The 23,228-nt window shown below is 46.9% G+C and overlaps 1 protein-coding gene across 1 annotated transcript in view; it reads right to left on the bottom strand.

The window, feature by feature from the left end:
• LOC144155606 (neuropilin and tolloid-like protein 1) overlaps window positions 1-23,228 on the bottom strand; it is a 416,637-nt gene that overhangs the window by 244,670 nt on the left and 148,739 nt on the right. The window lies entirely within an intron of this gene.

Below are 23,228 nucleotides of genomic sequence, written 5' to 3'. Positions count from 1 at the left end.
ATCAAGTGCGGCGTAATTGATTGGAAGGTAAGAAGCCCATGGTTAAAGAATTTTGCTGCTTCGCACGTCGCTCGTCCTTTTCTTTTCTTTTTTTTTTAGAGCATCAGGCTCTACCTAGACTCGCTCTTCGTTCTTTTTATTTTTTCTCTCGCCTTCTGTTGGTGAGAATCCTAAAGTGGGGCACGGAGGCGCTTAAATAAAGAACAGATGCACGTTAGCGTCGCTGATATGGCCTTTATATTAGTTGCGTTTTGTCAGGGTGCAACCGCTTTCATAATCCAATTTGAAGTTGCCGAAACAGCTTAGCGCCAGAAGCAAGTTTTACTGCAATTTGTTTAGAATGTCCAGCCGTCATTTCATCACTGTGGTAAATAAAATAGAAAGAGAAAAGCGCCTCACGGCAACTAAGAAAGAGACACGCTAAAGCGAACTCTTCAGTTACTTGTGGACACTTCGCGCGGAGGAGCTTATTAAAAGCAGCTTTCGTGGTGCCCACTGTCGTCTCAGGGACCACATTGAACCGGTTCACCGAACAAAAAGTTATCCTGCCTCTCACATATCGCTACTCTCGAATCAAAACTTACAAAACGAAATGCAGCGGCGCCATAGCATGCGACGCATCGTTGCGTAGCCCCGCTGCCTGTAATGCCGTCTCCCTCTTTTTTTTTTTTTTTTTCCCTTTCCATTTTCTTTCATCGGCGAATGGATCGGAAGTGCTCCATCCTAGTTGCTGGGCGGTGCTGACTTAGCTGCTAATTGCGTTTCCTTGTTGCCATTCGCTGGACAGCGCGCATAGCGAACCTTGTGTTCCCATCACGGACTAGACAGCAGCGGAATATAGACCGGTGAATGAAATTTTCCCGCTGCCGTTGTTTGCGGCGCGGATCTGAGTGCGGGCGGAGGACAACGCGGCTGCGTGACGGCGCGGTGTCCCGGCAGGAAAAGCCCGGCCCACTCGCCTCCTTGTCAGCAGGCCGCAATTGACAAGCAGCGTAACCCGGCGCTCTCGTAATCAGATTGCAGGTTTGCTGCCGCAGTGTCGACTCTGGCGGCGCTGCAGTTCGCGGGATGCCAGCGCTGCTCAGCCGGGGAGAATCGGCCGCCTCGATGCTGGGCCGCTGTTCGGTGCACTCGCTGGAAGCAACCATCTCTCCATGTGAGCAGCGCGCGGGAAACACGGCTTATGCAAGCCCGCAGCGGCGTGCAAATCGCTCAATAAATGCCGAGGGCAGAATGACGCTTTCGCCCCGACTTTCGCCCCGAAGGCGAAGGAAAGAAGAGGTGGTTGTGTAAGGGGATATTATTTTTTTATGGGGGGATGGGGGGGGGGAGGGGGGGGGGGGCTGCAGGACACCGGCGGGTCAGTCACTATTGTGAATCCGCTTAGTATGGACACGCACAAATATAGGCGAAAAAAATAAAATCCTCAAAACACAAAAAAAAGGGGGGGAGCTGCTAGTAAATGAATCCTCAATACGAAATTGACTTCATTTCGAGGGCTAGGAGCAGACAAGATAGAATACGTTTAATTTGGTGTAAGCTCAACGCCGCAAGCTCTCCATCTCTCCGCCTATTTATGAACACGACCGGCTCCATCAGTCACATAAAAATGACCTGGACTTGTTTTTAGCCCGGACTAAACGTGTGGGCTTCCTGTTAGAGTGGCATCAAATTAACGATAACAACAGGGCTGTTTCTTTGAGCTCGCCTGTCGCAATGTGCATGGTTTCTTGGTCAGCAGCAGGATCTTGGTGGAGCTCAAAGTGAGCCGTGCGCTCTCCCTTGCTGTGGTGCTATTTACGCGAACACACGCACGCTGTGGTGTCTCCTCCACTGCTTCTGCGGGTGGCGAGGGTCTTCCACGCTCATGGCGCAACCCTATTCACCTGCCGTGTCATCGAGAAGAACTTCCGATGAACCCAGAGCAGAGGATGCTTCCTTCCCACCGTGGTTCTGGCAACCGCTTCTACCTCTGTACCTCCGAGGCAGGTCACGCCAACATCGCAAGACCGTGTGACTGCACAAAATGGCCAATTTACACCTGATGCATTCTATCTTTTTTGCAGATATGCACGTGACGTGCATGGTGAATTTTCATCTGTGCGATGTAGTGGATAAGAGCTTCACAATATTGAGCTATTACAGTTTGTCGTTGTAAAATTTGCCTTGGTAGACTTATGAACAACGCAAACCTTTTTGTTCGAGGTGTTCTAAATCTATGCCCCACGTCAAGGGTTTTAGTTAACATTAACGACTGCTTTATGACCGGTGCGATACATGAACTGAATGAGTTGCTATGCCGGTCTCCCTTTTAGGGTGCAGCCCTCTGGCAGTAGTAGGAGGAGGGCGGCACGCGCGGCAATGCCGTCGTCTCTCTCACTGCCTTCCCGTCACGGTTGTTTTGATGGTCGCCGCCAAAAAGCGCCCCCCTCCCCTCGCCCTCCCCCTTTCAAGACGCTGTTCTGTTCGCTGCTAATCTATACCACGTGAACGCCGTTATTATACATTATGCGGTTGGCACTTCACACTAGGGCTTTGTATGAGCGCAGGTGGTAGGCCCGCCGCTGTGCTCGTTACAAGTACACCGTCTGACACTCCGTCTCCCCGTGTGTGCGTCGCTTAGTCGCTAAGACGGGCTGTCATTCCGCTTCTCCATTCGTGCCCAGGTTCGATCCCTGGCGGTGCCAGTAGTCTCAGTAGTAGCCAGTAGCCAGCAGCAGCCTGGGATGCTTGTTTGTGCAGCCAGTAGTAGCCTGCAGGGAGTTTTCTGCTGACGCGGACACGGAAATGTCCTTGGCTGGTTAGAGGTAGACTGCTTCGCAGTAAAAATTACAAATAAAAATATTCCACTGATCTCGCTTCAGAAATACAAAAAGGGATTAACTTTCATGCTTTTTCTACTTCGTTGAAATTCAATAATAGAGCTCTGGGAAAAAGGTATGTGAATATCCAAAAATTATGCTTTCAGAAAAATACACCTAAGAACTATCTTAACCGCTCCCGTGTGTCTGCTTTGTCACAATGCGCCTTAGTAACCAATCATTGCATTTAAGAGAGCTAATAGGCTCAATGGATTCAAAAATGTTATCTGTGCTGTGAAATCACTGAATGTAAAAACAAGGGTGATGCTATGCTCGCGTAATGTCACCGTGCAAACTACATTTTTCGAGCAAACTGACACTCCGAGTTTCGCAATTGCCATACTTTTCACTCCTCATTGCAGTGAATGACATTGCAGTGAATGCATTGTGGCCCAATATACCGGCAGATATTTTTAAGAATGTAAACTGGTCTGTCATTAAAGGCAGCACGGAAGTACGACTTCCGGGTTGCTCGAGGTGTGCCTTTAAAGTGTGCTCCACACACAGCTTTACTGTGTTGCGGAGAAGATAGAATGCGCCAAAACGAAGTTAGCGGCCGAAAGATTGACCGACTGGACGACCGAAAGCTCGTGCACTCCAGCGCCACCATTCGAAAGAAACACCAACTGAGCAATGTTTTATACGTGTTACGACGATTTTAAAAATAGCTTCATTCTTGCTGCGCATTTGTAGTCTTTACAGGTGCAGGCGGTGGTCTCCGAATGCCGAACATTTCCCTCAAGCTGCTTTCGCGCCGGTTTTACCACTTTCGAAGCCATTTCCTCGCACAAGGTGGGAAAAAAGGTTCACTCTTCTTCTTCGTTCTCGCCATTGCCGTACACTTTTTTGCCCGTTGCTCTTTTTCTTTCAACGTTGCTTGGCATCAGCTTTCTGCTTTAAATCCCTTTTTTTTCTAGGGGGGGGGGGGGGGGGGAGGCATTGAACAACGCGTTCAAGTCTATTTTCGAAGATAGAGCACGTTACGGGGCCATGCAATTTTCGCAGGTGTTTCTGAAGGCTCCGAATGACTAGATGTCTGGCGAATGCCCCGCCATTTTCGTTTTGCTGTTACTCTGCGTTCTCTCCACTGGCAGCACAAAATACAACGGAAAATGACTCTTGGGCGCACAGGAGGAGCTTCGACATAAAGCCTAGATTACGCAACTATATAGTTCCAGAATAGTTACCGTGCCAGCCTCGGCGTATGGCAGATGTGCTACGCAGAAAAAAAAAATCCCAGAACTCAAACTAGGAATCGTGTCTAAGCCAAAACGATTCGGTACTCTTTTAGGAAAGCCTGGAGAGTGTGTCGAGACAGGCCCAATTTCATCGTCGGCGGGAGAGAAAAAAACCGGATAAAATGAGCCCCTTGCACATCGCAAACAGCGAAGTGTTATTTGCTGTACGCTGAGTAAATATGCTATCGAAAGGCGGCAAAAAAAAAAATTTACTCCTTCCCCCATGGCCTCACCCCTTAAACGATTCAACGACCCCTGTCCCTACGCTCCGCGTATTTCCGACGTCTTCGTCACAGCCTGTCTCGCATAGTTGATTTATTGTGCCTTTATTACGTTCGGGCACTAATACCGGGGTTCTTTTTACCTAACCAAGATGTGTATGAAAAAGTACGTGGCGCGTCACAGCTCGCGAACAGTTGCGCCACTGCGCTTGTCTCAGGAGGTTTACCACCCTCGACTACTCTACTTTGGAGCCGTGGGTGACACTCGCCGGCTGCAGAACAAAATAGGGGGCATACTGCGGTGTCGGCAGTTGAGGCGGATGCGGTAAGTCCGTGCATTCCAGGCCCGTTTTGAGCAAGCAGTAACGTGCAGGAAGTGGTGGTCTTGATGCCTTGACACCTTGCGCTGTCAAACTTGAATCGATCGAACAAATGAAGTTAGTAAGAATTTTGTGCCTCATTCTGCGAAAAAGCGCCGCCGTTGTTGGTGTTGTGGTCCTAGTTGTCCGGCCAAGTAAATGGTCAGCGAAGCAAAGAGTAAATAAAAGACACGCGTGATCTGACGGGATTTGAACCCCGGTCTGCCCAGTAGCAGCCCAGTGCTCTCTCCGTTGTACCTACGTGGTATCTCCGCTTTTTTTCTTTATTGCATGGAAGTCTAGTCCCTAAAACCTTTAAAATAACACCCTAACTACAATGACGGTACGTTCACTGACACATTTTAAAAGGCAGGCAGGCACACGCCTCAAGAAGATGCAACCAGTCCGGCGGCTTCGGTTGTGCTGCATAGACACTATACACAAGCGCACGTTGTTCACAAAAAATTGACTTTGTTCCCCTAGGTTCTTCCGCATTGCGGTCAATAATGCGACACTTCCATTGGCTAAACAATCCAATCAGCACAAAAAGGCCGTGGAGCATGGAACAGTTCTTCATCACTGGCAAGAATCATATACTGTATCCATGTGCTTTTTAAGAATTCGCTGCAGAACATAAAAAACAGCATCCCGACACAAAACAAGGCAGTGATCAATTTTCTCGGGCTGGTTACACAAGCGACAGCTCACAGACCAAGGTACATATACACATTTACTATTGAGCCATGTTTTAACAGGTAGCGTGGATGCGTGCAACTTAAAAAAGAAAGTTTTTGCAGCCGCCTGGATGCACATTTTTTTTACTCGCTTCAACTCACTATTGTCTAAAATCATCAGATATGGTTGGCGGTAAATGGCACCGAAAATAAACTTTCAAATAAAACAGCATTCAGCTACTTCCTGGAGAGACCCCACAGGTACTCGATAAAAAAACGCACAAGTGTCAGCAACCTGTTTAAGAAAGCCCCAAGGCGGCTTAGGATTTTCGGGGTGGGTTGGAGCAAATAAAAAAGGCAAATGAAAACTGAATTTATGCTGAATAAAAACCTTTAAAAACGGATCATCTGCCAATTTGAAATAGAAGATCCGCCTGACGAGCTGATGTACAAACAAATGCACCAATCCAACATCACCAGCCCTTAACGGGAGGAAAACGTTATCGCGGCGAATGGGCTCCAACTTGGACCGCCATGAAGGTAGCCAACACTCTATAAAATGTCTGAACCTTATTTCGTGCACAGCTAAGGACCTGCAGAACATAAAAAAGTTTGGAAACGAGAAATACCTTACACAGTTCTGCCCGCGCAAAAATTGACATTTCCCGCCCCATCCATGCCTGCGTTTTACGCTTCACTACAGTACGCGCAGAAGACCAGTGAGGTCCACTGCTTCGAATCTGATCTTGAGGAGCCCCGAGGTACTGTATGGTTTCAGAGTCCCATGTTATGCCTCCATATATACGCGGTTTTGTACCTCACCAGCCCTTCCAAAAACCTCTGGATTTTTCAAGGTTCACCTCAGCTCCACTTACATCGAAAAACCGCTGTGTCAGTGTCATCGCCTCTACAACACTCTTCTCGTCCATACAAAATAAGGCAAGGTCAACTGCATTGGCTAAAACTTTGACTTCATAGTTTGCCAGGGAGAAACCACTTTGGAGAATACTAATGTACAGGGGCTCAAGGTACAAACCGAGTAAAACAGGTGATAGCGGGCAACCTTGCCGTACGTATGATCTAATGGGAATAGGTCCAGAGAATTCGCGGTTTATGATCAGCCTGGTCGTGCAGCTTTTTTAACACAGAGATATGCCTTGTACAAGGCTGTCCCAGCCCAGTTGACTCCAGAACAGCAAGAAGGAAAGGATGTCTAACCTTGTCAAATGCTTTAGAATGATCAGTTTTATGGAGCGCAACTGGCCCAGCACCATAGGATACGCACACTAGTGCTGAGAGAGCAATATGGATGTTCGTCTGAATGCTCCGTCCCTGAATCCCGCAAGTCTGGCGTGAACCTACCAGATTTGTGATTACAATCTGTAGCCTGCGTGCCAGCACCTTCCCGAATATCTTGTAATCCACATTACACAGGGATGTCGGCCTAGAGCCATCCACGCTTTTCAACTTTTCTGCGTTGTCACTTTTAGGGATTAATACGGCCTTTAAAATGTAGGAGGCGGAACGTCAAGTTCATAGTCCTTCGTAAATACTTCATGTAAGGCAGATGCCAGAACATTCGAGAATTTTGGCAGAACTCCGAAGTGATGCCGTCAGGACCAGGGGATTTATGGCTTAGTAGGTTTGAAATGGCAGCTTTCAGTTCTTCAAGTGTAATTCGTCCTTCTACAAGAGCCCGCTCGTCGTCACGGAGCTTAGGAAAGGACTGGAGGAATAAATTTAAATCAAGCGTACTACGGGTACCCGAATTGCCGTGAAAGAGTTTTTTTTTAATAATGCAAGCGAAATTCTCCAAGTATACTGCGGGTATCAGAATAACATTGGCCACCATACTCGATTTCAACGACTATGACTTTTTGTAGTGCTGAGTGTCTTTCATCGCCAAATACGCGTCGTGTTGGAGGATCCTGAAAATACCTGCGCGTTCTTGACCGAACAAGGGCTCACCGATATTTTTCCGTCATATGCTGCTGTATCTGTGCTTTAACATTATATATTTCATCAAGAAATGTCCCGGCCTCAGATCTTTCAGCCTCATGTAATTGCATCAAGGAACTGCTCGGTTCACGCATGTGAAGTCGCTTCAAAAAGGATGCCCCAGCTGCCGCCTCTATAGCTCAAGTTTTTATTCTATTGTTCCTAAGGCGTGAAAATGTGTATGTATCTTTCAAGAAAGCTGCTAGGGTGCGCTGAAAACGTCCATCGAAGAGGATACTGTTGTTCAGTTTCCACAGTTCCCAAGGGATGAGAGGAGCGCGCCAGCCCCATGGGCCGATCCGAGCAAAGACCATGCAGTATCAGTAAAAAATATTGGCCTAACAACACAGTCACGCACAATGGAGCGCTTTCCGGCGGAAACATAAATTCAGACAAGACGGGCTCTAGAGAAAGAATGAAAATGCGTAAACCGTACAGTGCGCCCTCTACAGTGTGTTATTGCGCAGTAAATAACGAATGCACTACCCAGTAAAGGCAAAAAATTACACAATTGAGGGAGTGACCAAGGAAAACTACAGATTCTCACAACAGAAGTAAGCGACTGCAAAGTTTAGATTTCCGCTTTTTTTTTTTCCTTCCAGCGAAAAGAACACACCATTTACCATAGACATTGGTAGAGGCAGAGTGCATGAAATTGCCCTTTGGGCTTGTCTCGTGCCACTAGCTATCAGGAAAACAGGCCTAATGGCAGAGAGTTACTCGCTGTTATGCACTTGTTTAAAATGGCAATTATGGACATATTTAAATGAGATTAAGCAAAGTCCATGGCACACTGAGGTGCGTGTACTCAACCATTCCACAGAAATTTTTCACTGAAAAATAAAAATGATAAGATAAAGACAGCTTAAGCGATTCCGGGATAATTCATGCAGTTTGTGGAAACCAAATTAGCACAAACGGGTTTTCAATCATGTGCCCCTTTGTTTAATGGTTGATTTTGCTTTCAAAATCAAAGCAAGAATTCTTACGAAAATATTCGTATTGGAATAGTGGAATATTGCATTATGTCAAACTATCATAATTTTAAATTGTCAACGCATCATAAACGTAAATATAACAACATACAATTCTTACAATATAAACACAACAAAACATTACACATCAAAAAGTTACAATAGCGCAATCTGCATTATTACAATAGCGCAATCTGCAAAAAGTTACAATAGCGCGATCTGTACTGCATTATTGCAACAAGTCCATTCTAGATGGTTACAACGCCGATAATTATAAGCAATTATAAGTATAAAGGATAAGTATAGACGATAAGAAAATGAAAGACGCTCACACTTATAGCAACAATGATCGAGTAAAGGTCGTTGCGGTAGCGGAGAAGAAGCAAATAGGTTGAAATCGTGGACTTAAACCTTCGGGATGGTCGTGAAGGTTGCGTACAGCTTCGCTCTCTTCAAGTCTTACGCGTTAGTGTGAGCGTCCTCCGTTCTTTTCGTTACCTCACACAGCGTTCCAGCCAGAATAAAACAGCTCAGAGAAATCGCCCGTGGGCTCGAGAATAGGCGCACGTTAAAGATACCCGGGTGGTCAAAATTAATTCGGAGCCCTCCACTACTGCGCGTCTCATCGCCTGTGAAGCGTCCTCTATACTTATTATTGCATCCTTTGGGATTCAGTTACATCCTACTATTATTGCGTTATTGTTACGTCCTCTGGGATTCAGTTTCGGCTTCGAGACAAATGCGTGTGAGCGCGTGCAAAGGCCCTGAGCTCTTATCTGTCCGTCTATCTTTTTCTCCCCTTCTACTGGGAGCAGTGTACTTTTGTGCTATCATAGCTGTTTATTCGCGCGGGTAGAACACCATGCACTAATTTATGTATGCGCATTGAGCGTTAGTAACTGTTCGAACGTTCCTGCCTGCTTTTCTTCACCTTCCAATTTCTTGTTAGGATCGTGTGCGCGCACGGCGTTGGTGAATGCTGAATGAACCCGGCTGCTATACATAAATGCGGGGCCCTCGCTGGTTATCGTAGGCAAAAAGCAGCTTCGGCGCGTTAAACCTCGAATCCGATTTGCCGGCCATCAAGGCCCCTTCATCGAAACGTGAAAGCCAACAAGCTCGCCGAAACGAGGTTCGCGAAATCTGTGTGTGCGCACTGCCGCTGTTTGCGACAAACCTCACTCGGTCAAGTTCGCTCTGCACAAGAGGCAAAATTACAGGGGCGCGCAGACTAATTTACTAATTAAATTTGTCTGGCGCGAAAGGTCAGCCACAAGGTGCTTCTGAATAGGACCTCTACCGCACTCCCATTTATGCGTTCTATTCAGACTTGGTGCAAAGCCTCCACGCCAGCCAATGGGAAAAACTGATAAAAAGGTTAGGACCACCGTGGTTCACCTTGAACAAATGTTTTGAGTTCCCAAGGCAGTCCCAAGGCCACCAACCGGTGTAGTTCCCGTTCTTATTTTCCTTTTTTGCCGAAATAAGCTGTAGTCGTGGGGATGGAAACAAAAAAGGGGGAAATTCGCTGTCTTCGTGGCGCTGCAGGCGCTTTCGCATGGAGTTTTCTTTCAGGAGATTGTTCGCAGCCAGGCCCGCCCCAGCAGGCCAGGCTCGAGAAGCACGCGCGTGTGCTGTAGAAGCAGCAGTAGCAGCAGAGTGGCAGCCAAGAAAAGCGGCGTGGCCTAATTAGGCAAATGCAGCGGCCGACTGTAAGTGTCGTCGCTGTCACGTCTGTTCCGAATAGTCGTGTCGCTATGGCGGGCAATGCTTGCAAATGAAGCTCTAAACCAACGTAACGAGACACACTAGGCCCGCCAAAGATAATCACAAGGAAGGAAAAGCAGTGAGCCGCACGGGACGTACGCACGTCTCCTCTACTTGCGGCCACCTTTTGAAGGGCGCGGGGCTTGTCATTATCGCTTAGTGTGGCGCGCATTTCGCCTACTCTATCCGAGGAAAAGTCGAGAGAGCTGCGGCGCTTCACCAATCACGTCAATGCGGAAGAACCGTTTCTGCATAAAACAGTACGTACGTATGCGCCCAAATCGAGTTGGCAGGAAGAAGAGCCACGCCGGCCGCGAGAAGGATGCGAATTAGGAGGAAAAAGTTGCTAGAAAATGAACATTGAAAGTACGCACTGATAGAAACGCAAAATGGAGCAGACATTAGAGCATAAATTTGTTTTCCTAACTCCGACGCCACGAAAAATTCCCCAACGTGCGCAAAGCTTAGCTTTGTTGACATGAACTCTGCCAGAGAGAAAACGCCGCTTATTGAAACTAAGATGGCTACAGTAGGGTATAATTGTAGTCCTTCCCGGAAAGGAAACGGATTGCCCGAAGACGTACTGGAGGTACTGGATAGATACAGTCTGTTACACGGTTGAGAAGCCGCGCGTGTTTGTACAACAGCCCTGAAATACGCAAGCACAGAACGTATCGAAGATGAGACGGCATTGTCGGCAGCCTCCTTCGCGGTTTTCTTGAGCACTGTTCTACTTAGACGAGCGCCTTTACCGCAGCGGTGCAGTGGCCAAAGCGTCAGGCACTTGCTGCGTGCAAGGTGTTCAGTTATCACCGGCCGCAGCGGCCGTTTTTTTTTTATGAAGACCAAGAGAGCACGCCTGTTCAAAAGTTTCCGCGGCGTGTGGTAAAGAACTCCAGGCTATATAAGCTAACTTCTAGCCCTCCGCTACCGCTCGCCTTGAAGTCCAGGTGTGTCTCATGTACGTCCATCCCGCATCCCAATCAACTGCTATTCTCCAGTCCACAAGTCGCTGATAACTTCTTTTTGAGCAATAAATTGCTTGTGTAATCTCTACCCAGCTCTAAGCGGTAAGGATCCTGCGTGGTAGAAAGTTTCAAGGTAAAGTTGGGCCACCGATCATCAAAGGACTTAATAAATGCCAGAGAAAAAAGTCGTTTCGAGATCACCCCATACCCCTTGCCTGTTGGGGGTCGATTGCACGAGTCTTAAAAGATGTCACGCAGCGATTTTAGATTGCAGTCCCCGGGTTGTCGCTGACGGAGAAGGTTCTCTGAGGGTAGGGAAGTGCCAAAAGAAGGACTCAGGATGTAAACAACAGTGGCGGCCAGCACAGAGAGAGAGAGAGCATGGGCCCACGGTACCCAAATAATCGCATGCCTTGCGTAAAGCCCTTGCTGATAACGAAATTTCAGTGTTGGTGAGTCCCAAGGACTGTGTTGTACATAAGAGACTCACACCTAGAATTTTTGCGATCTGCCACATGCTTTACAATCCTAGAATGGTTCCAAAGACGTGAAGTACAAACGACTCACTGAAGGGTAGTGCAGACATGAGGAAGAGGAAAAACTGAGACTCGAGCGATGGCAAACTCAAGTGTGTTGCAAAGTGCATAGAAAAAAAAAAAAAGAGGCAGCTTCTGACTGGTTGGTTGTTCCATCTCATTCTATTAAAACAGCAGCTCATGTAAGGTGCGGTCTCACCTGGGTAACTACCAAAATAGTTTGCGGTCTCTGGCTAATTATAAAAAATAATTTTATCAACCTGCAAACCACCGGTTTACTTCGTCGCCGAAATGATGTGTTTTTAAGTTTTTGATTGGACCGAACTGGATCGGAATAAAAATTCTGCAGAAATTCAGAGAATGGTCGACTAATGCGTAGCATTCTTATGCCGCCTGTCTTGAGTGTGAGTTTTTACAGCCAATTTTTTTGGTTGTTTAAAATCCTGTCTTACCAATTATCTTCATTTACACTAATATAGCGATTACAGGTGGAACTTTCGCAAAATTTGTATTGTTGTGGAAATGCAGGCCGTTATACGGTTTGCGGTTAACGGTTTCTTTTTTTGTATTTTTGTTATTTCTAGTTTTTTAAAATTTCGTTCGACCAATTATCTCCATTTACGCTATTATAACGATTACATTTGGAACTTTAGGGAAATCTGCATTATTGTGGAAATGCAGGGCCTTACACGGTTGGCCATTTTCCGTAATTTTTTTCTATTTTGCTTATTTCTTTAGCGTTTCAAAATTTCTTTCGACCAATTATCTCTCTTACGATGATATAACGATTACAGGTGGAACTTCCGCAAAATCTGCATTACTGTGGAAATGCAGGGCGTGATACGGTTTGCCATTTTTCGTATTTTGATATGTTTGTTATTTCTTTAGCGTTTCAAAATTTCGTTCGCCCTATCATCTCCATTCACGCTATTATAACGATTACAGCTGAAACGTTTGCGAAATCTGCATTATTGTGGAAATGCAGTGCGTGATACGGTTTGCCATTTTCCGTAATTTTGTTATATATTAATTTTTTTGTTTTTAAAAATTTCGTGCGAACAGTTATCTCCATGTACCCTATTATAATGATTACAGGTGGAACTTCCGCGATATCTGCATTTTTGTGGAAATGCAGGGCATTACACGGTCCTGGCTGTGGAGGTACTCGGCAAAGAATGCTACGCATTAAAATGTGGACAGCTCAACGCGGTTGTAATGATGATGATGCCCTCTATGGGTTTGCACTGAAGCCAGTGGATTTTTTTGTCTTTTTTGAGGGCGAACTAAATTTATCACTTCGCATCGTTGAAATTTCACCTCAAATATCTCATATATCAAGCAACATGACCACGACGACTGGTTTAAATGAACAAAAATGGGTTTCGTCTTTGATACACAAATTCGGGAAACAAAAGCACACAACAAAAACAAAGTCGGTATGTAACTTTCTCTAAACGCGTATAAAAGGCTATGACCGTCTCTGCAGCCGACGCAGACAGATCTTCAGGAAATCAGTAATGTGCCGTATAATTTATTGCTTAGGCAAGGCTACGAGGAAACAGGCACAGCTGATTTTGGCAACAGAAGAGCGCAGCTGACACACGCCCGTCCGAGAGCGTTGAAATGCGACAGTGGAGCGATCGAAGTGCGCCTTGTCGTTCTATTGTGCAGTCTCTTTGACAACAGATCGAGCAGCTCCATCCATCATGCTTACTCCGAAACTGGCTCAAGACTGATCACACCTGCCTTCGTGAATACTCCTCCTCCGATCCGACCTTCTTTGCGCATACGCGTTCCTCCATTTTCGGTCCTCCTAATCTGTCCGTCTCTCCTATCCCGATTTACTTGCTCGTAGCCGTCCACGCTGGTGAATATTCGTTTCTACATGCTGGCCTGGGGTGAAACAAACCCCCGGGATCGAAACTGCTTGCCGACGAATTGTCCCTTTGCGTAACTTTCTTCGAGAAAGGAATCGGGAAATTGTCGCAACAGTAGGGGGATATGATTTCTGCGCCCGCCGGGTTCCTTCTTACCACTTTTATCTGGCGATTTATTTTACTGGACGGGATTGTATGCAGATTGCACTGAAAAAAGAATGCGAGGCGGGGCAATGTCCTGCAAAAATGAATGAGGCACCGGCCTTAGCTATACCGTTATTCTCCCTTAAAACAAACGAAGACTTGAGGAAGCGTTTCTAGAATAGTTCTTGGTCGCCTGACTCCTTGTTTCAGGTCGTTCTATCCATCAAACTCTCCGGAATTGTTTTTGTTGTTATTATTGTTGTTGCTCATGTCATTTCGGAGTTGAGGAAGCTACGAGGTCAAAAACATCAGCAAATAATAATAAAGAAATGCCACCCCCACCGAGATTTCTTCCTTCTACATAAGAACGACAAAATCAGTGAAAATATGGGAGAATATATGTATAGACTATATGCGTCCGGAACAAGATTTAGAGAAGAGCTCGCATGATGTGATTTTCTCTCTGTATATTTACCTCGTGATTTCGTGGCGACGTTGCTGCCCCCGCCCTGTTTATTCCTTGCGATATATCGTTTCCGGAGGGTTCAACACAAATATAAATTGAAACGGGCGGCGCTGTTCACGAACTTTGTTTTGCTGCATTCAGAGAGGGCTTATTTGGTTTTATAAGCTTTGGCCGCCTGATAAATATCAAGAACAAGCGGAAAAGGAATAAGGCCCATAGTTCCGCGTGTATGTGCGAGTGTGTATGCTCGCATGCCTACACGGCGCCTAATATAGGCAAGAGGGAGGCCGCAAACGTGCGCTCTTGACTTGCGTGCATGAATTTCCACAATTGCGGCGTCGTTTATGGCACTTCTTGAATCTGCGGTCGACTTTTTGATAAGTTGATGCCGAGCCCCGCCGTTTCCTCCCATTGCGCGTTCGCCCGATTCACTTTGAATGCCAGTGACTCACTTGACGGAGCAGCGCATTTTGTTTAATCTGTCAACGCCCCCCCCCCCCTTGTCTTATGCCGCCGTTGATTCTTTGGCCGTACACTGTGCGTTTTTTGTTTGTTTGTTTTTGTTCGCAAAGCAGCTAGAGCGACGTTTGATACATTCCGCTTCCTCTCCTCTTCGGCGCGATGTTCATATCAAGTTGGATTTCAATAACCAGACGAGATGTATTGCATCCAGTTTGAGCTTATTCTTTTATTGTTACGGGTGGCTGCTGAGGATGTATTGAGTGTTTCTATGCGGACTTCTTTTCTGCTCTGCGAGTCATGGTGTGAAAAGCGGCCCAGTTGGGTTAAACTGACTGCGGCAACTTTAACCGGGGTCCGAATCCCGGCCGTAATAAAAACAGTGTCGGTGAGGGATAAGACGGGGCCTGCTAGACGGGGTTTTGGCAGGGACGGACCCTCGCATGTCCTGAGGAGGGCCTGTTTGCATGGCGGCCCCCCTCCTGGCCAATCGATGTGGGAACAATGCCGCGGCGTGACGCACCTACGGGGCCGTGCTTGGAATGCCTCGCACGAAAGGCCCATTTCTCAGGGCGCCACCACGTAACGACTGGATGCGCGCGGGGCGCGCGAGAGTGTTGCGCGTAGCAGGCAGCACGCTGCGCGCCGCTGATAAGCGCTCGACGCGCCCTCCCGCGAGGATTATGTCCTCGCCCACCCCTTTCTGGCCCCCGGGTCACTCGCCGTGTTTGCTCAGTTTTAAAATGGCAATGCTTGTGGCGCCCGCCGGAAAAACGGGGACGCTGCACTTTGCGGCTGCGGGCCCCGGGCTTGGAAAGAGACGCCGGGCTCCAGCAGCCACTTGGCCCGCCGCCGCCGCCGGGGCCTTGCGCGAACGAGAGGTCGCAGCATAACGGTACGCCGCACCGGCCTGCTCTGCGCTCGACCCCTCGTCTGAGTCGCCACTAACGCGGACTGAGACTTGGAGGAATCGGCAAAAATAAGTGGAATGAACGGCGCCCGCGCGTTGCGACAGCCACCTGTCGACAGGCGCCCAGCTGCAAGTAGCGTAGAATTGAGACAACGCAAGTGAGGTAATGTTTGAAACATCTGATGGTTAAACGCACGAAAGTCAGAGAAGGGATAAAATTGCGCAGAGTAACATGAATTGTAGCATAAATGGCTACATTATATTGCGCCATGACTTGAAGAAGTTATAGGAGTCACAGTAACATTTCGTGATAAGCATCAGCGCCTGGTAGGCGGCTAACTTTGTTTTATTTTTTGGTACACCAGGCATCCTTTTAACTATAGTAGAATACTGGAAAAAATTTGACAGTGACTTCTCTATTTTGGTTGACGCATGCGACTAAAGCATGCAATGCATTGCTTAGTTATAATGAGTGGAAAACCATGCGGTGACCAGCCATGGCCTGTGCAGCGGGAATCGCACTTCATAGTTCAGACAAGATATGATGGCGACATTAGGGGACAGCGTCGAATGCCTTATTGTTATGCGTATTCGACAACTGTATCACGGACACAATCTTTAGGGCAAAGCACGGGTGCATAAATTCGACGAGCTTTGCATAGTCACTTTACAAGACATTATTTATCCCCAGGCAAGAGTACGGTGAGCCCTTCCCTCGGCGGCCATCCCGTGGCCGAGTGTCCGAAGCGTTCTCTCAGCCTTGTTGAGGGAAGGTCAGGCTCAATTCATTGCTAACGCTCCAGATTTGAGCAGTACACGGGATGTGGCATGCTCCGGAGCGGACCGACTTTCGCCAATGTCGACTGTGTCGTGTTGGTGCAGCAACCACACCTTCATAAGATGCACGGCGCGTTAATTCTTAAATAATTTTCTTAATATTTTTATTCGCATATGGTAAGATTTAATAGATGAGCGCTTATTGGGAAATCGTCTTTACCGCTTGACCGGATGATTGCCCGAATTCGATTTCAATGTTTAATAAGGGTAATACCGCCACTGGTCTTTGTTGGGAGGGCCGAATATTATTTCGACGTCGTCGTGAGGTCTGCTGTGGTGATAGATGGCAGGGTTGCGCTTGACAAACAGTGGCGGAATCAACTTGTACGCCTAATTCTCCTCGGTTTGGAGAGGCTCTGGGTCGACTCAAATGAGCGGGCTTGTTTCCTGTCAGTCAACATGCTTTGAAAGAGCCGAGATAAAAAATTGGGGGTGTCCGCCTGTGGCTGAATGAGCGTTTAAATGCGTCACTTCGGAATCGGAGTCATACTACTGATAAAAAAGTACACTGGAGGGGGCGAGCGTCGATCGGCGATTACGAACACTGGCATACACAAGGGCCTTCAGTCTTTCCTTCGTGTTTGTCGCGCATGTTGTTAGCTTCGAAACTTACATTATTATTGTTCACGTTGAGAACGTGGCTTGCTGATTTCAGTAGTTCGAATTTCAGTGGTTCGATGAAAAGAGCGCTAAAAAACATGTACAAGTAAAGGCAGTGGTAATTAACGCAGCTTTCTTCGCGTTTCTCCCAATATTTTAGCGGTCCATTGGTGGATATGTGTCTGCATGTGAATGTAGTGACTATAAAAAATTACGTCGTAGTAGACGCTGATTCCAAACTTCTGCACTCCTGGCGCCCCGGACATATACAGTAGACTCTTGTTAATACGAACCCAGTTATGAGGGATTTTATTGTTATGATGGACAACATTTTTGCTCTCTTGTGACACGCCCGATATAACAATAAAACGTTCTCTTTGAGACGAATTTACGTTCACCGACATGAACAAATTTTCACGGTCGTGAGAGTTTTCATAACGGGAGTTCCATGCATATCTAGCGTGTGCGTACGAGTGCGGAATGTTATATTTTGTTGAAATCTGTTTCTTTTCTTCGTCACAACTTCCTAGTGTTGCCGAATATATTTTTCCCGTAGCCTGAGTTAAGAAAAAAAAAACGAAAAAAAAAACGATGCATTAATAACTTACACGCCAAAAGCAGCCAACTTCCTCAATATATATATATAATTGAGCGTATTTTCACGTTTCTTTCGTTTATCTGGAACATACAAACACAAGGGTTTATTGGTTTCAGAAACGGTCGACTGTCGTCGCGAAATTCGAAATGGCGCGCCATATAAATGCTATTAAATTTTAACAAAAACACTTGCCTGAAGCACTAGCTTTGTTTCGCTGAAATTTATCCGCACGGAGGTCACACTTTATGGGCCGTATTTTCTAATACTGAGATCCTGGACAGTACTTGCTCCCTTTGTTTCGAACAAACGAAAATCTGCAGTTTCTTCAAACGCTATGTTTGCTCCCATTTGGAGCGAATTTTAAATAGGACGAGGTAAGTTGTAGGCAACGAAGCGGGAAAGTAGTGCTTGGTAAGCGACAGGTCTGACGAAATACGCCCTCTGTGCAACATTTGGACTGCAGCCGTATACCACAACAATTTTCGCAATAATTTTTGATGGTAGCGTGGAACAGCACGTATGTAGTAAAATAAAAGTGCGACTTAATTTTCTACATAGAATACTTGCACCGATGCAGCGAAAAGACTTGCGTTCCAGACCATGCCTATTTGGGCAGACACGTCGGATCTGGCACCCCAGCGCAGCTTTCAAAACTTTTTCATCTGAAATCGCACGCTTGTCTGTTTTTGCGACACTCAGTTTTAACAACCCAGCTATCGGAATTTAAATGTCGAACAAATACCTGACTAACATGATATGCCGTAATAGTTGTTGATGCATAAAATCATTTATTTTGTCCGCAGTATACCCTGGAAACAACAAGTAGGGCCAAAATCCAGGGCCCTTCCACTCTGTGAAGAAGTATGACCGGCGAAGCTGCAGTGCGTAATGTGAAACTCGTCTTGGCGGCTAATTGTCGTATAAGCTGTTTCCGGATAGTTCCGGTAAAGCAACAGTTACGGCCGTGTTCTGTAATCGTACTCCCCCCGTTAATGGACATGTATTGACAGCAGACAGTTATTCTGTAACATTTACGACTTCACTATGAGCTAACTTGTTCTGACAATTAAATGAAATTCAGCCCAATCATGGAGGCGTCTTAGCGGCTAATCGTCATATAATGTTTCCCGGGGTACTTTCGATGGCACGACAGTTAGAGCCGTTTCATTTATTCCTACGCCCTGAGTAGATGGCGATGCTTCACTGTGCAACCCACAATACGGAAAAACCAGTTTACAAAGATACAAATAAAGTCGGCTGCACCGCTGAACACAAATGGACTGCTGGGAAAATATATTTTCAGGGGTAATATAAGCCGCTTTATGTAATAATATGAAGGCACTAGGAGTCTTTTCGTATTTTTTATTGATTTTTCCCATACGCTGAAGGTGTGACGCACTGTTTTACGATCCCGGAGATTTAAGTGGGCGCAGCCTTGCGGCGCTACCTGGGCGTGCGACTTTTGTCTACATCGCTCGGTTGCCGGATATAATCTGCTGGAAACTGGCCATAGACAGCTTCGTTGTAAAAAAGTGCGCAACTCTTGTCGTTGTTTTTGACAGCTAAGGTCCGCATGCGCACGCCAAGCAATGGATCACTTTAGGTTCAATGACAGCCGCCATGAAACTTTCATAACAAGCTGCTGCTGTGTGTGTGTGTGTGTGGGGGGGGGGGGGGGGGGGGAATCGGTACTGTTTACATACTTTTTTTTTAAAAGGCAATAAAACATGATGCTACTTTCTACCTGGGCTAGATGGGAAACAATATAGCATTTAGCACTATTCCGCTTGTTCTATCCGTTGACGTGTACAGGGCCTGGCTTTGCAGATGAGGCGGTCTCAGTGGCTTCGCCAGAAAAGTAAAAAAAAAACGGTCCATCTCAACTAACAACCCGCCGCGGTGGCTCAGTGGCTAAGGCGTTGTGCTGCTGAGCACGAGGTGGCGGGTTCGATTCCCGGCCGCGGCGGCCACTTTTCTGATGGAGGCGAAAAGCAAAAACGCCCGTGTGTACGAGATTTCGGCGCACGTTAAAGATCCCCAGGTGGTCAAAATTAATCCGGAGCCCTCCACTACGGCGCGCCTCATCGCCTGCGTTGCGGCGGCGCGTAAAACCCTACAATCAAATCAATCAAATCAATCATCTCAACTAACGTGCAACCTGGGGAGGGGTGAAGCATGCAGTGTGTTAAGAAAACGCGAGTGCAGTGCAATGCGCGCGCCTCGCCCTGAAGGCTCGTCCTGGGTGATCAACAGGGCCCCGGCACCTGCAGAAAAGTTTGCCTTTTCTTGCTTCGACTAACCACCCAACCCGATAAGGCCTAGCTAGCATCGATAGTCGATGGGTATTTACGTGTAACACAAATATAACCCCCGTCTACAAACAGCTTCTGCTTGTGCTTGACGATTGCTGAAGAGGACAGGGAGCGTTCCACAAATCTTTTAATCATGTTAGTTCATTTTGAACCGGTTTTATTCATTATATATATTTCTCTTAGTACGGCTTACGTTCTACCGCGAGGTGTTGGAAAACTAGCATCCTAGTGTTTTAGTACCGGGGCTTCAGGAGACGACGACAGGAGACGCCGGCAGCCCGCGCCCCTAAGGTGCATCGCCCCTAAAATAACTGTACTGGTTAACTCGTTGGGCTTAGGGTAACTTCGTCATACCACTCATGCTGAATTACGCAGGAAAATTATACATCCGGCCTTTCCACAAAATCCCAACCAACGAGGACGACCAGGGTATGGTGGGTTTTTCATCACCATAACGATGAGGATGCAACGGGACGGACGCATACCTATGTCCATACATCGTAACCTGTCGTCTACGTCAATCTTCTTTGTCAGTGCTCAACGGTGGTGAACGTGCTGATATGTAGGGATGGACGAACTTTGGCTTTGAACCCAGCATACCTGACTTTAAATAAGACACTCCCAACGGGAAGAACGCTAAAGCGTTGTACTGGCGTCCGGCGCGTTTTTCTTTTATTTATATGGCTCTGTAGGACGAGGCGAAAGCGGTACGTAACTGAATAGCAGAATTTATTTAAAAAAAACGGGGCTGCAATCGAAACAAAAATGCGCAAATCGCTCAACGTGTAGTTCAATACCTGTGCTATGAATACCTTCGATTGACGGTTGACTACTTTCTATTGTGCTCTATATATAGGCTATGCGCCATTCGATAGACAACGCGTTCTAAGACCTACGAAAGGACTTCAAAACAATCGTGTAGCATAGGTATAAGACTATCGACCATCAACTGTTAGCGCTCACCTCCCTCCAAGTACTTACAAAAATAGCTGTGCTGTCTGATAGAAAAGGTTTACTAATGTAGATATGCCGCGTTCTTTCTACAACTGCATTTTGTCATTCGCTTGCTGTTGTTTGTTTTAAAGAAGTCCTTTTACACTTAACATCATACGACTTCATGTTCAACATACGTAGAGCCCGATCCCTCTTTTTTTTTTTTTTGTGTACGTAAGGACCTTCACTATGCACACAATAAAATAGTCGAACGCTTGCGCCCCGTCTACTGTAACTGTCCCCTTTCGATTGTCCTTGGTATGTAAAAGTTTACACACATGAAAAAACATCTACTAGCTAGCTTCCTAGCTTTGTTCAATATACAACCAGCATTGCGAAGCACGGCGGGTGAATAAGAGGAAGAAGAAGATGCAGGTAACATGCGTGTGCATATCTGCATGCAGTTGGTCACACTCATCTCGTGGCGCCGCTTGAATGTATACGGGGAGTGCGGCAGGTGAATAAAAGAGCAAAATGCTGGCGCAAATGTCTACGGCGTGCGGTTGTACTTTGGCATGATGCAGCGCGATTCTTTGAATATTTCGGCAATGCAGGAACCGCGTTCTTTCCCCACATGTTGAAGCGGGAGATATGAACGCTGCACAATTGCGTGCTTGTGGAATGTCTCTCGGGTACTTGAGTGGACGTCACCGCGGTAAATAACTCGTCTTAGCAACGTTGCACCACACTGTCCTCAGCCAAGCGGAGCGTTTTTTTTTTTTTTTTTGCGCCGTCACCGTCATTGGAGGAACAATTTCTAACGGCGCTAAATGGCAATTTGAAGGCGGTCGAAGTTAAATTGATGCCAGGGCATTTCGCCCGCTTTGCACGAACTGCATTTCGCTCTCTGCGTAGGCTTCTTTTCACATACATAACCTTTTTGTCCCCAATGTGCAGCAGACATTTGGGGAATTTTGAGGTAATCGGTGTGAAATTGGGCTCTCATAACTGCTTTGACACAATCAGCTATCGCCCCAAGGCGCCCTGTTCTCAGCACGGCTGGCATTACTGTGAGAAAAAAACAACAAAAAACGACAAGGTTGCTTAACAGCCATGCCGCGGAACGAAGGACACAGTAAGTCGCTTAAATCTAGGTATGCCAGGCTCAGAGAATGACACTTTTTTGTTGCTAAATAACTTAGAATAACAGTTCCTGGCACTTCCACGGCTGGAGCTTTAGCATGATAATTAGGGCTTGATGCGCCCTGTTGCACTATGCAAGATTAGTGAAGCGCGGGGCATTTTCAAACTTCGCAGCATTCCCTCTTTTTTCTTTTCTGTAAATCTCGAAATCGCGGGCACACGGTACAGTTACCTTGCTTGGAATGGCTAAATAGTACTATGAAACTGTCAATTAGGCTGCATGAAAATGTTCTAAATGACTAAATGAATGAAAATATTAGGTCATCGATGAAACAATAAAAAGGTCCATATCGTTACACTCAGACTTCCTGCGGCACTTTTATAAAAAAAGAATTTCGCTAGCTTTCCCACATACTACAATGCGATATCTATACAGCTCGGAGGAAGCTTAAGCAAGAAACAAGGGTAAAAAGCATAGCGCCAGCGACGCACCTCTTTTTTTTTGTCTGTTTTTAGGAACTTCTCCAGCAGCGTTCTTCTTTTCTTTTGCGAAAAGGAAAGACTTTCAATGAGCTCGTCTTCCCGGCCGGGCAATGTTCCGTGAATAAGGTGTGCCCGGCATATGCATACGTTACGAGCAAGGAAAATCGGAGCGAGCAAGGCCACGCTCTAAATTCGCCGTGAAGCCGGCTGTTCTCCCCCGCTGATTCTCCCGCGCGGAGCCCGACGACATGGGCGGTTACTAGCTCTTCCAAGCATCGCCTGAAGGGTATCGGAAGGCCACCTCCAAGAGAATCTATCAAGGTAATCCCAGCAAACCGAGTGATCCTGCTTTCTCTCCGCTCTTATCCTGGCTCGTTTTTTTCTCGGGATATTTCTCTTCTTCCCGCAGCGAACGTGGATCGTTTCATGGAAGCATTGTGCCGTTTTGAGCCGCTTTCACCCTTCGTTTAACGCCAAAGGGAAGGATCGTCCGTGGGGCGTGCGCTAAGGACTGGAAAACTTTCCCTCGGGCAGCGACCGTTGATTCCGCACTCCTTCGCGGTGCGCGCGCGCGGGCACGCAACGGGGAAGAAGCAGAAGAAGCAGAAAAGACACATCGACAACAATGGCGAACAGGAAGGCAAATACGGCAATACTTATTGAGTTTCTCGTTTTCTTTGGCTCCTGCGAGGCCTTTGCTTCCTGTCCGTCGTCCTGTTGTGCGCGGTCATTGGGGCACGCGGGACAGGAAGAAATACAGCGGCTGCCCGGGGTTAAAGGGGACGCGAAAAGCCCCGGCGGCTTCCTTCGCTGTGTGTCTGCCTTGGTGCCTGTTTGCGCTCACCGTCCGTCAAGGAACGAGCGAGCCTT

Source organism: Haemaphysalis longicornis, unplaced genomic scaffold (genome assembly GCF_048455015.1).
Source record: "Haemaphysalis longicornis isolate Haplotype H1 unplaced genomic scaffold, Haemaphysalis longicornis Haplotype H1 scaffold_1, whole genome shotgun sequence".
In the NCBI taxonomy this organism is placed as follows: Eukaryota; Metazoa; Arthropoda; class Arachnida; order Ixodida; family Ixodidae; genus Haemaphysalis; species Haemaphysalis longicornis.
Note: the sequence above shows the minus strand (reverse complement) of the source record. Positions and strands in the feature narration are given on the sequence as shown.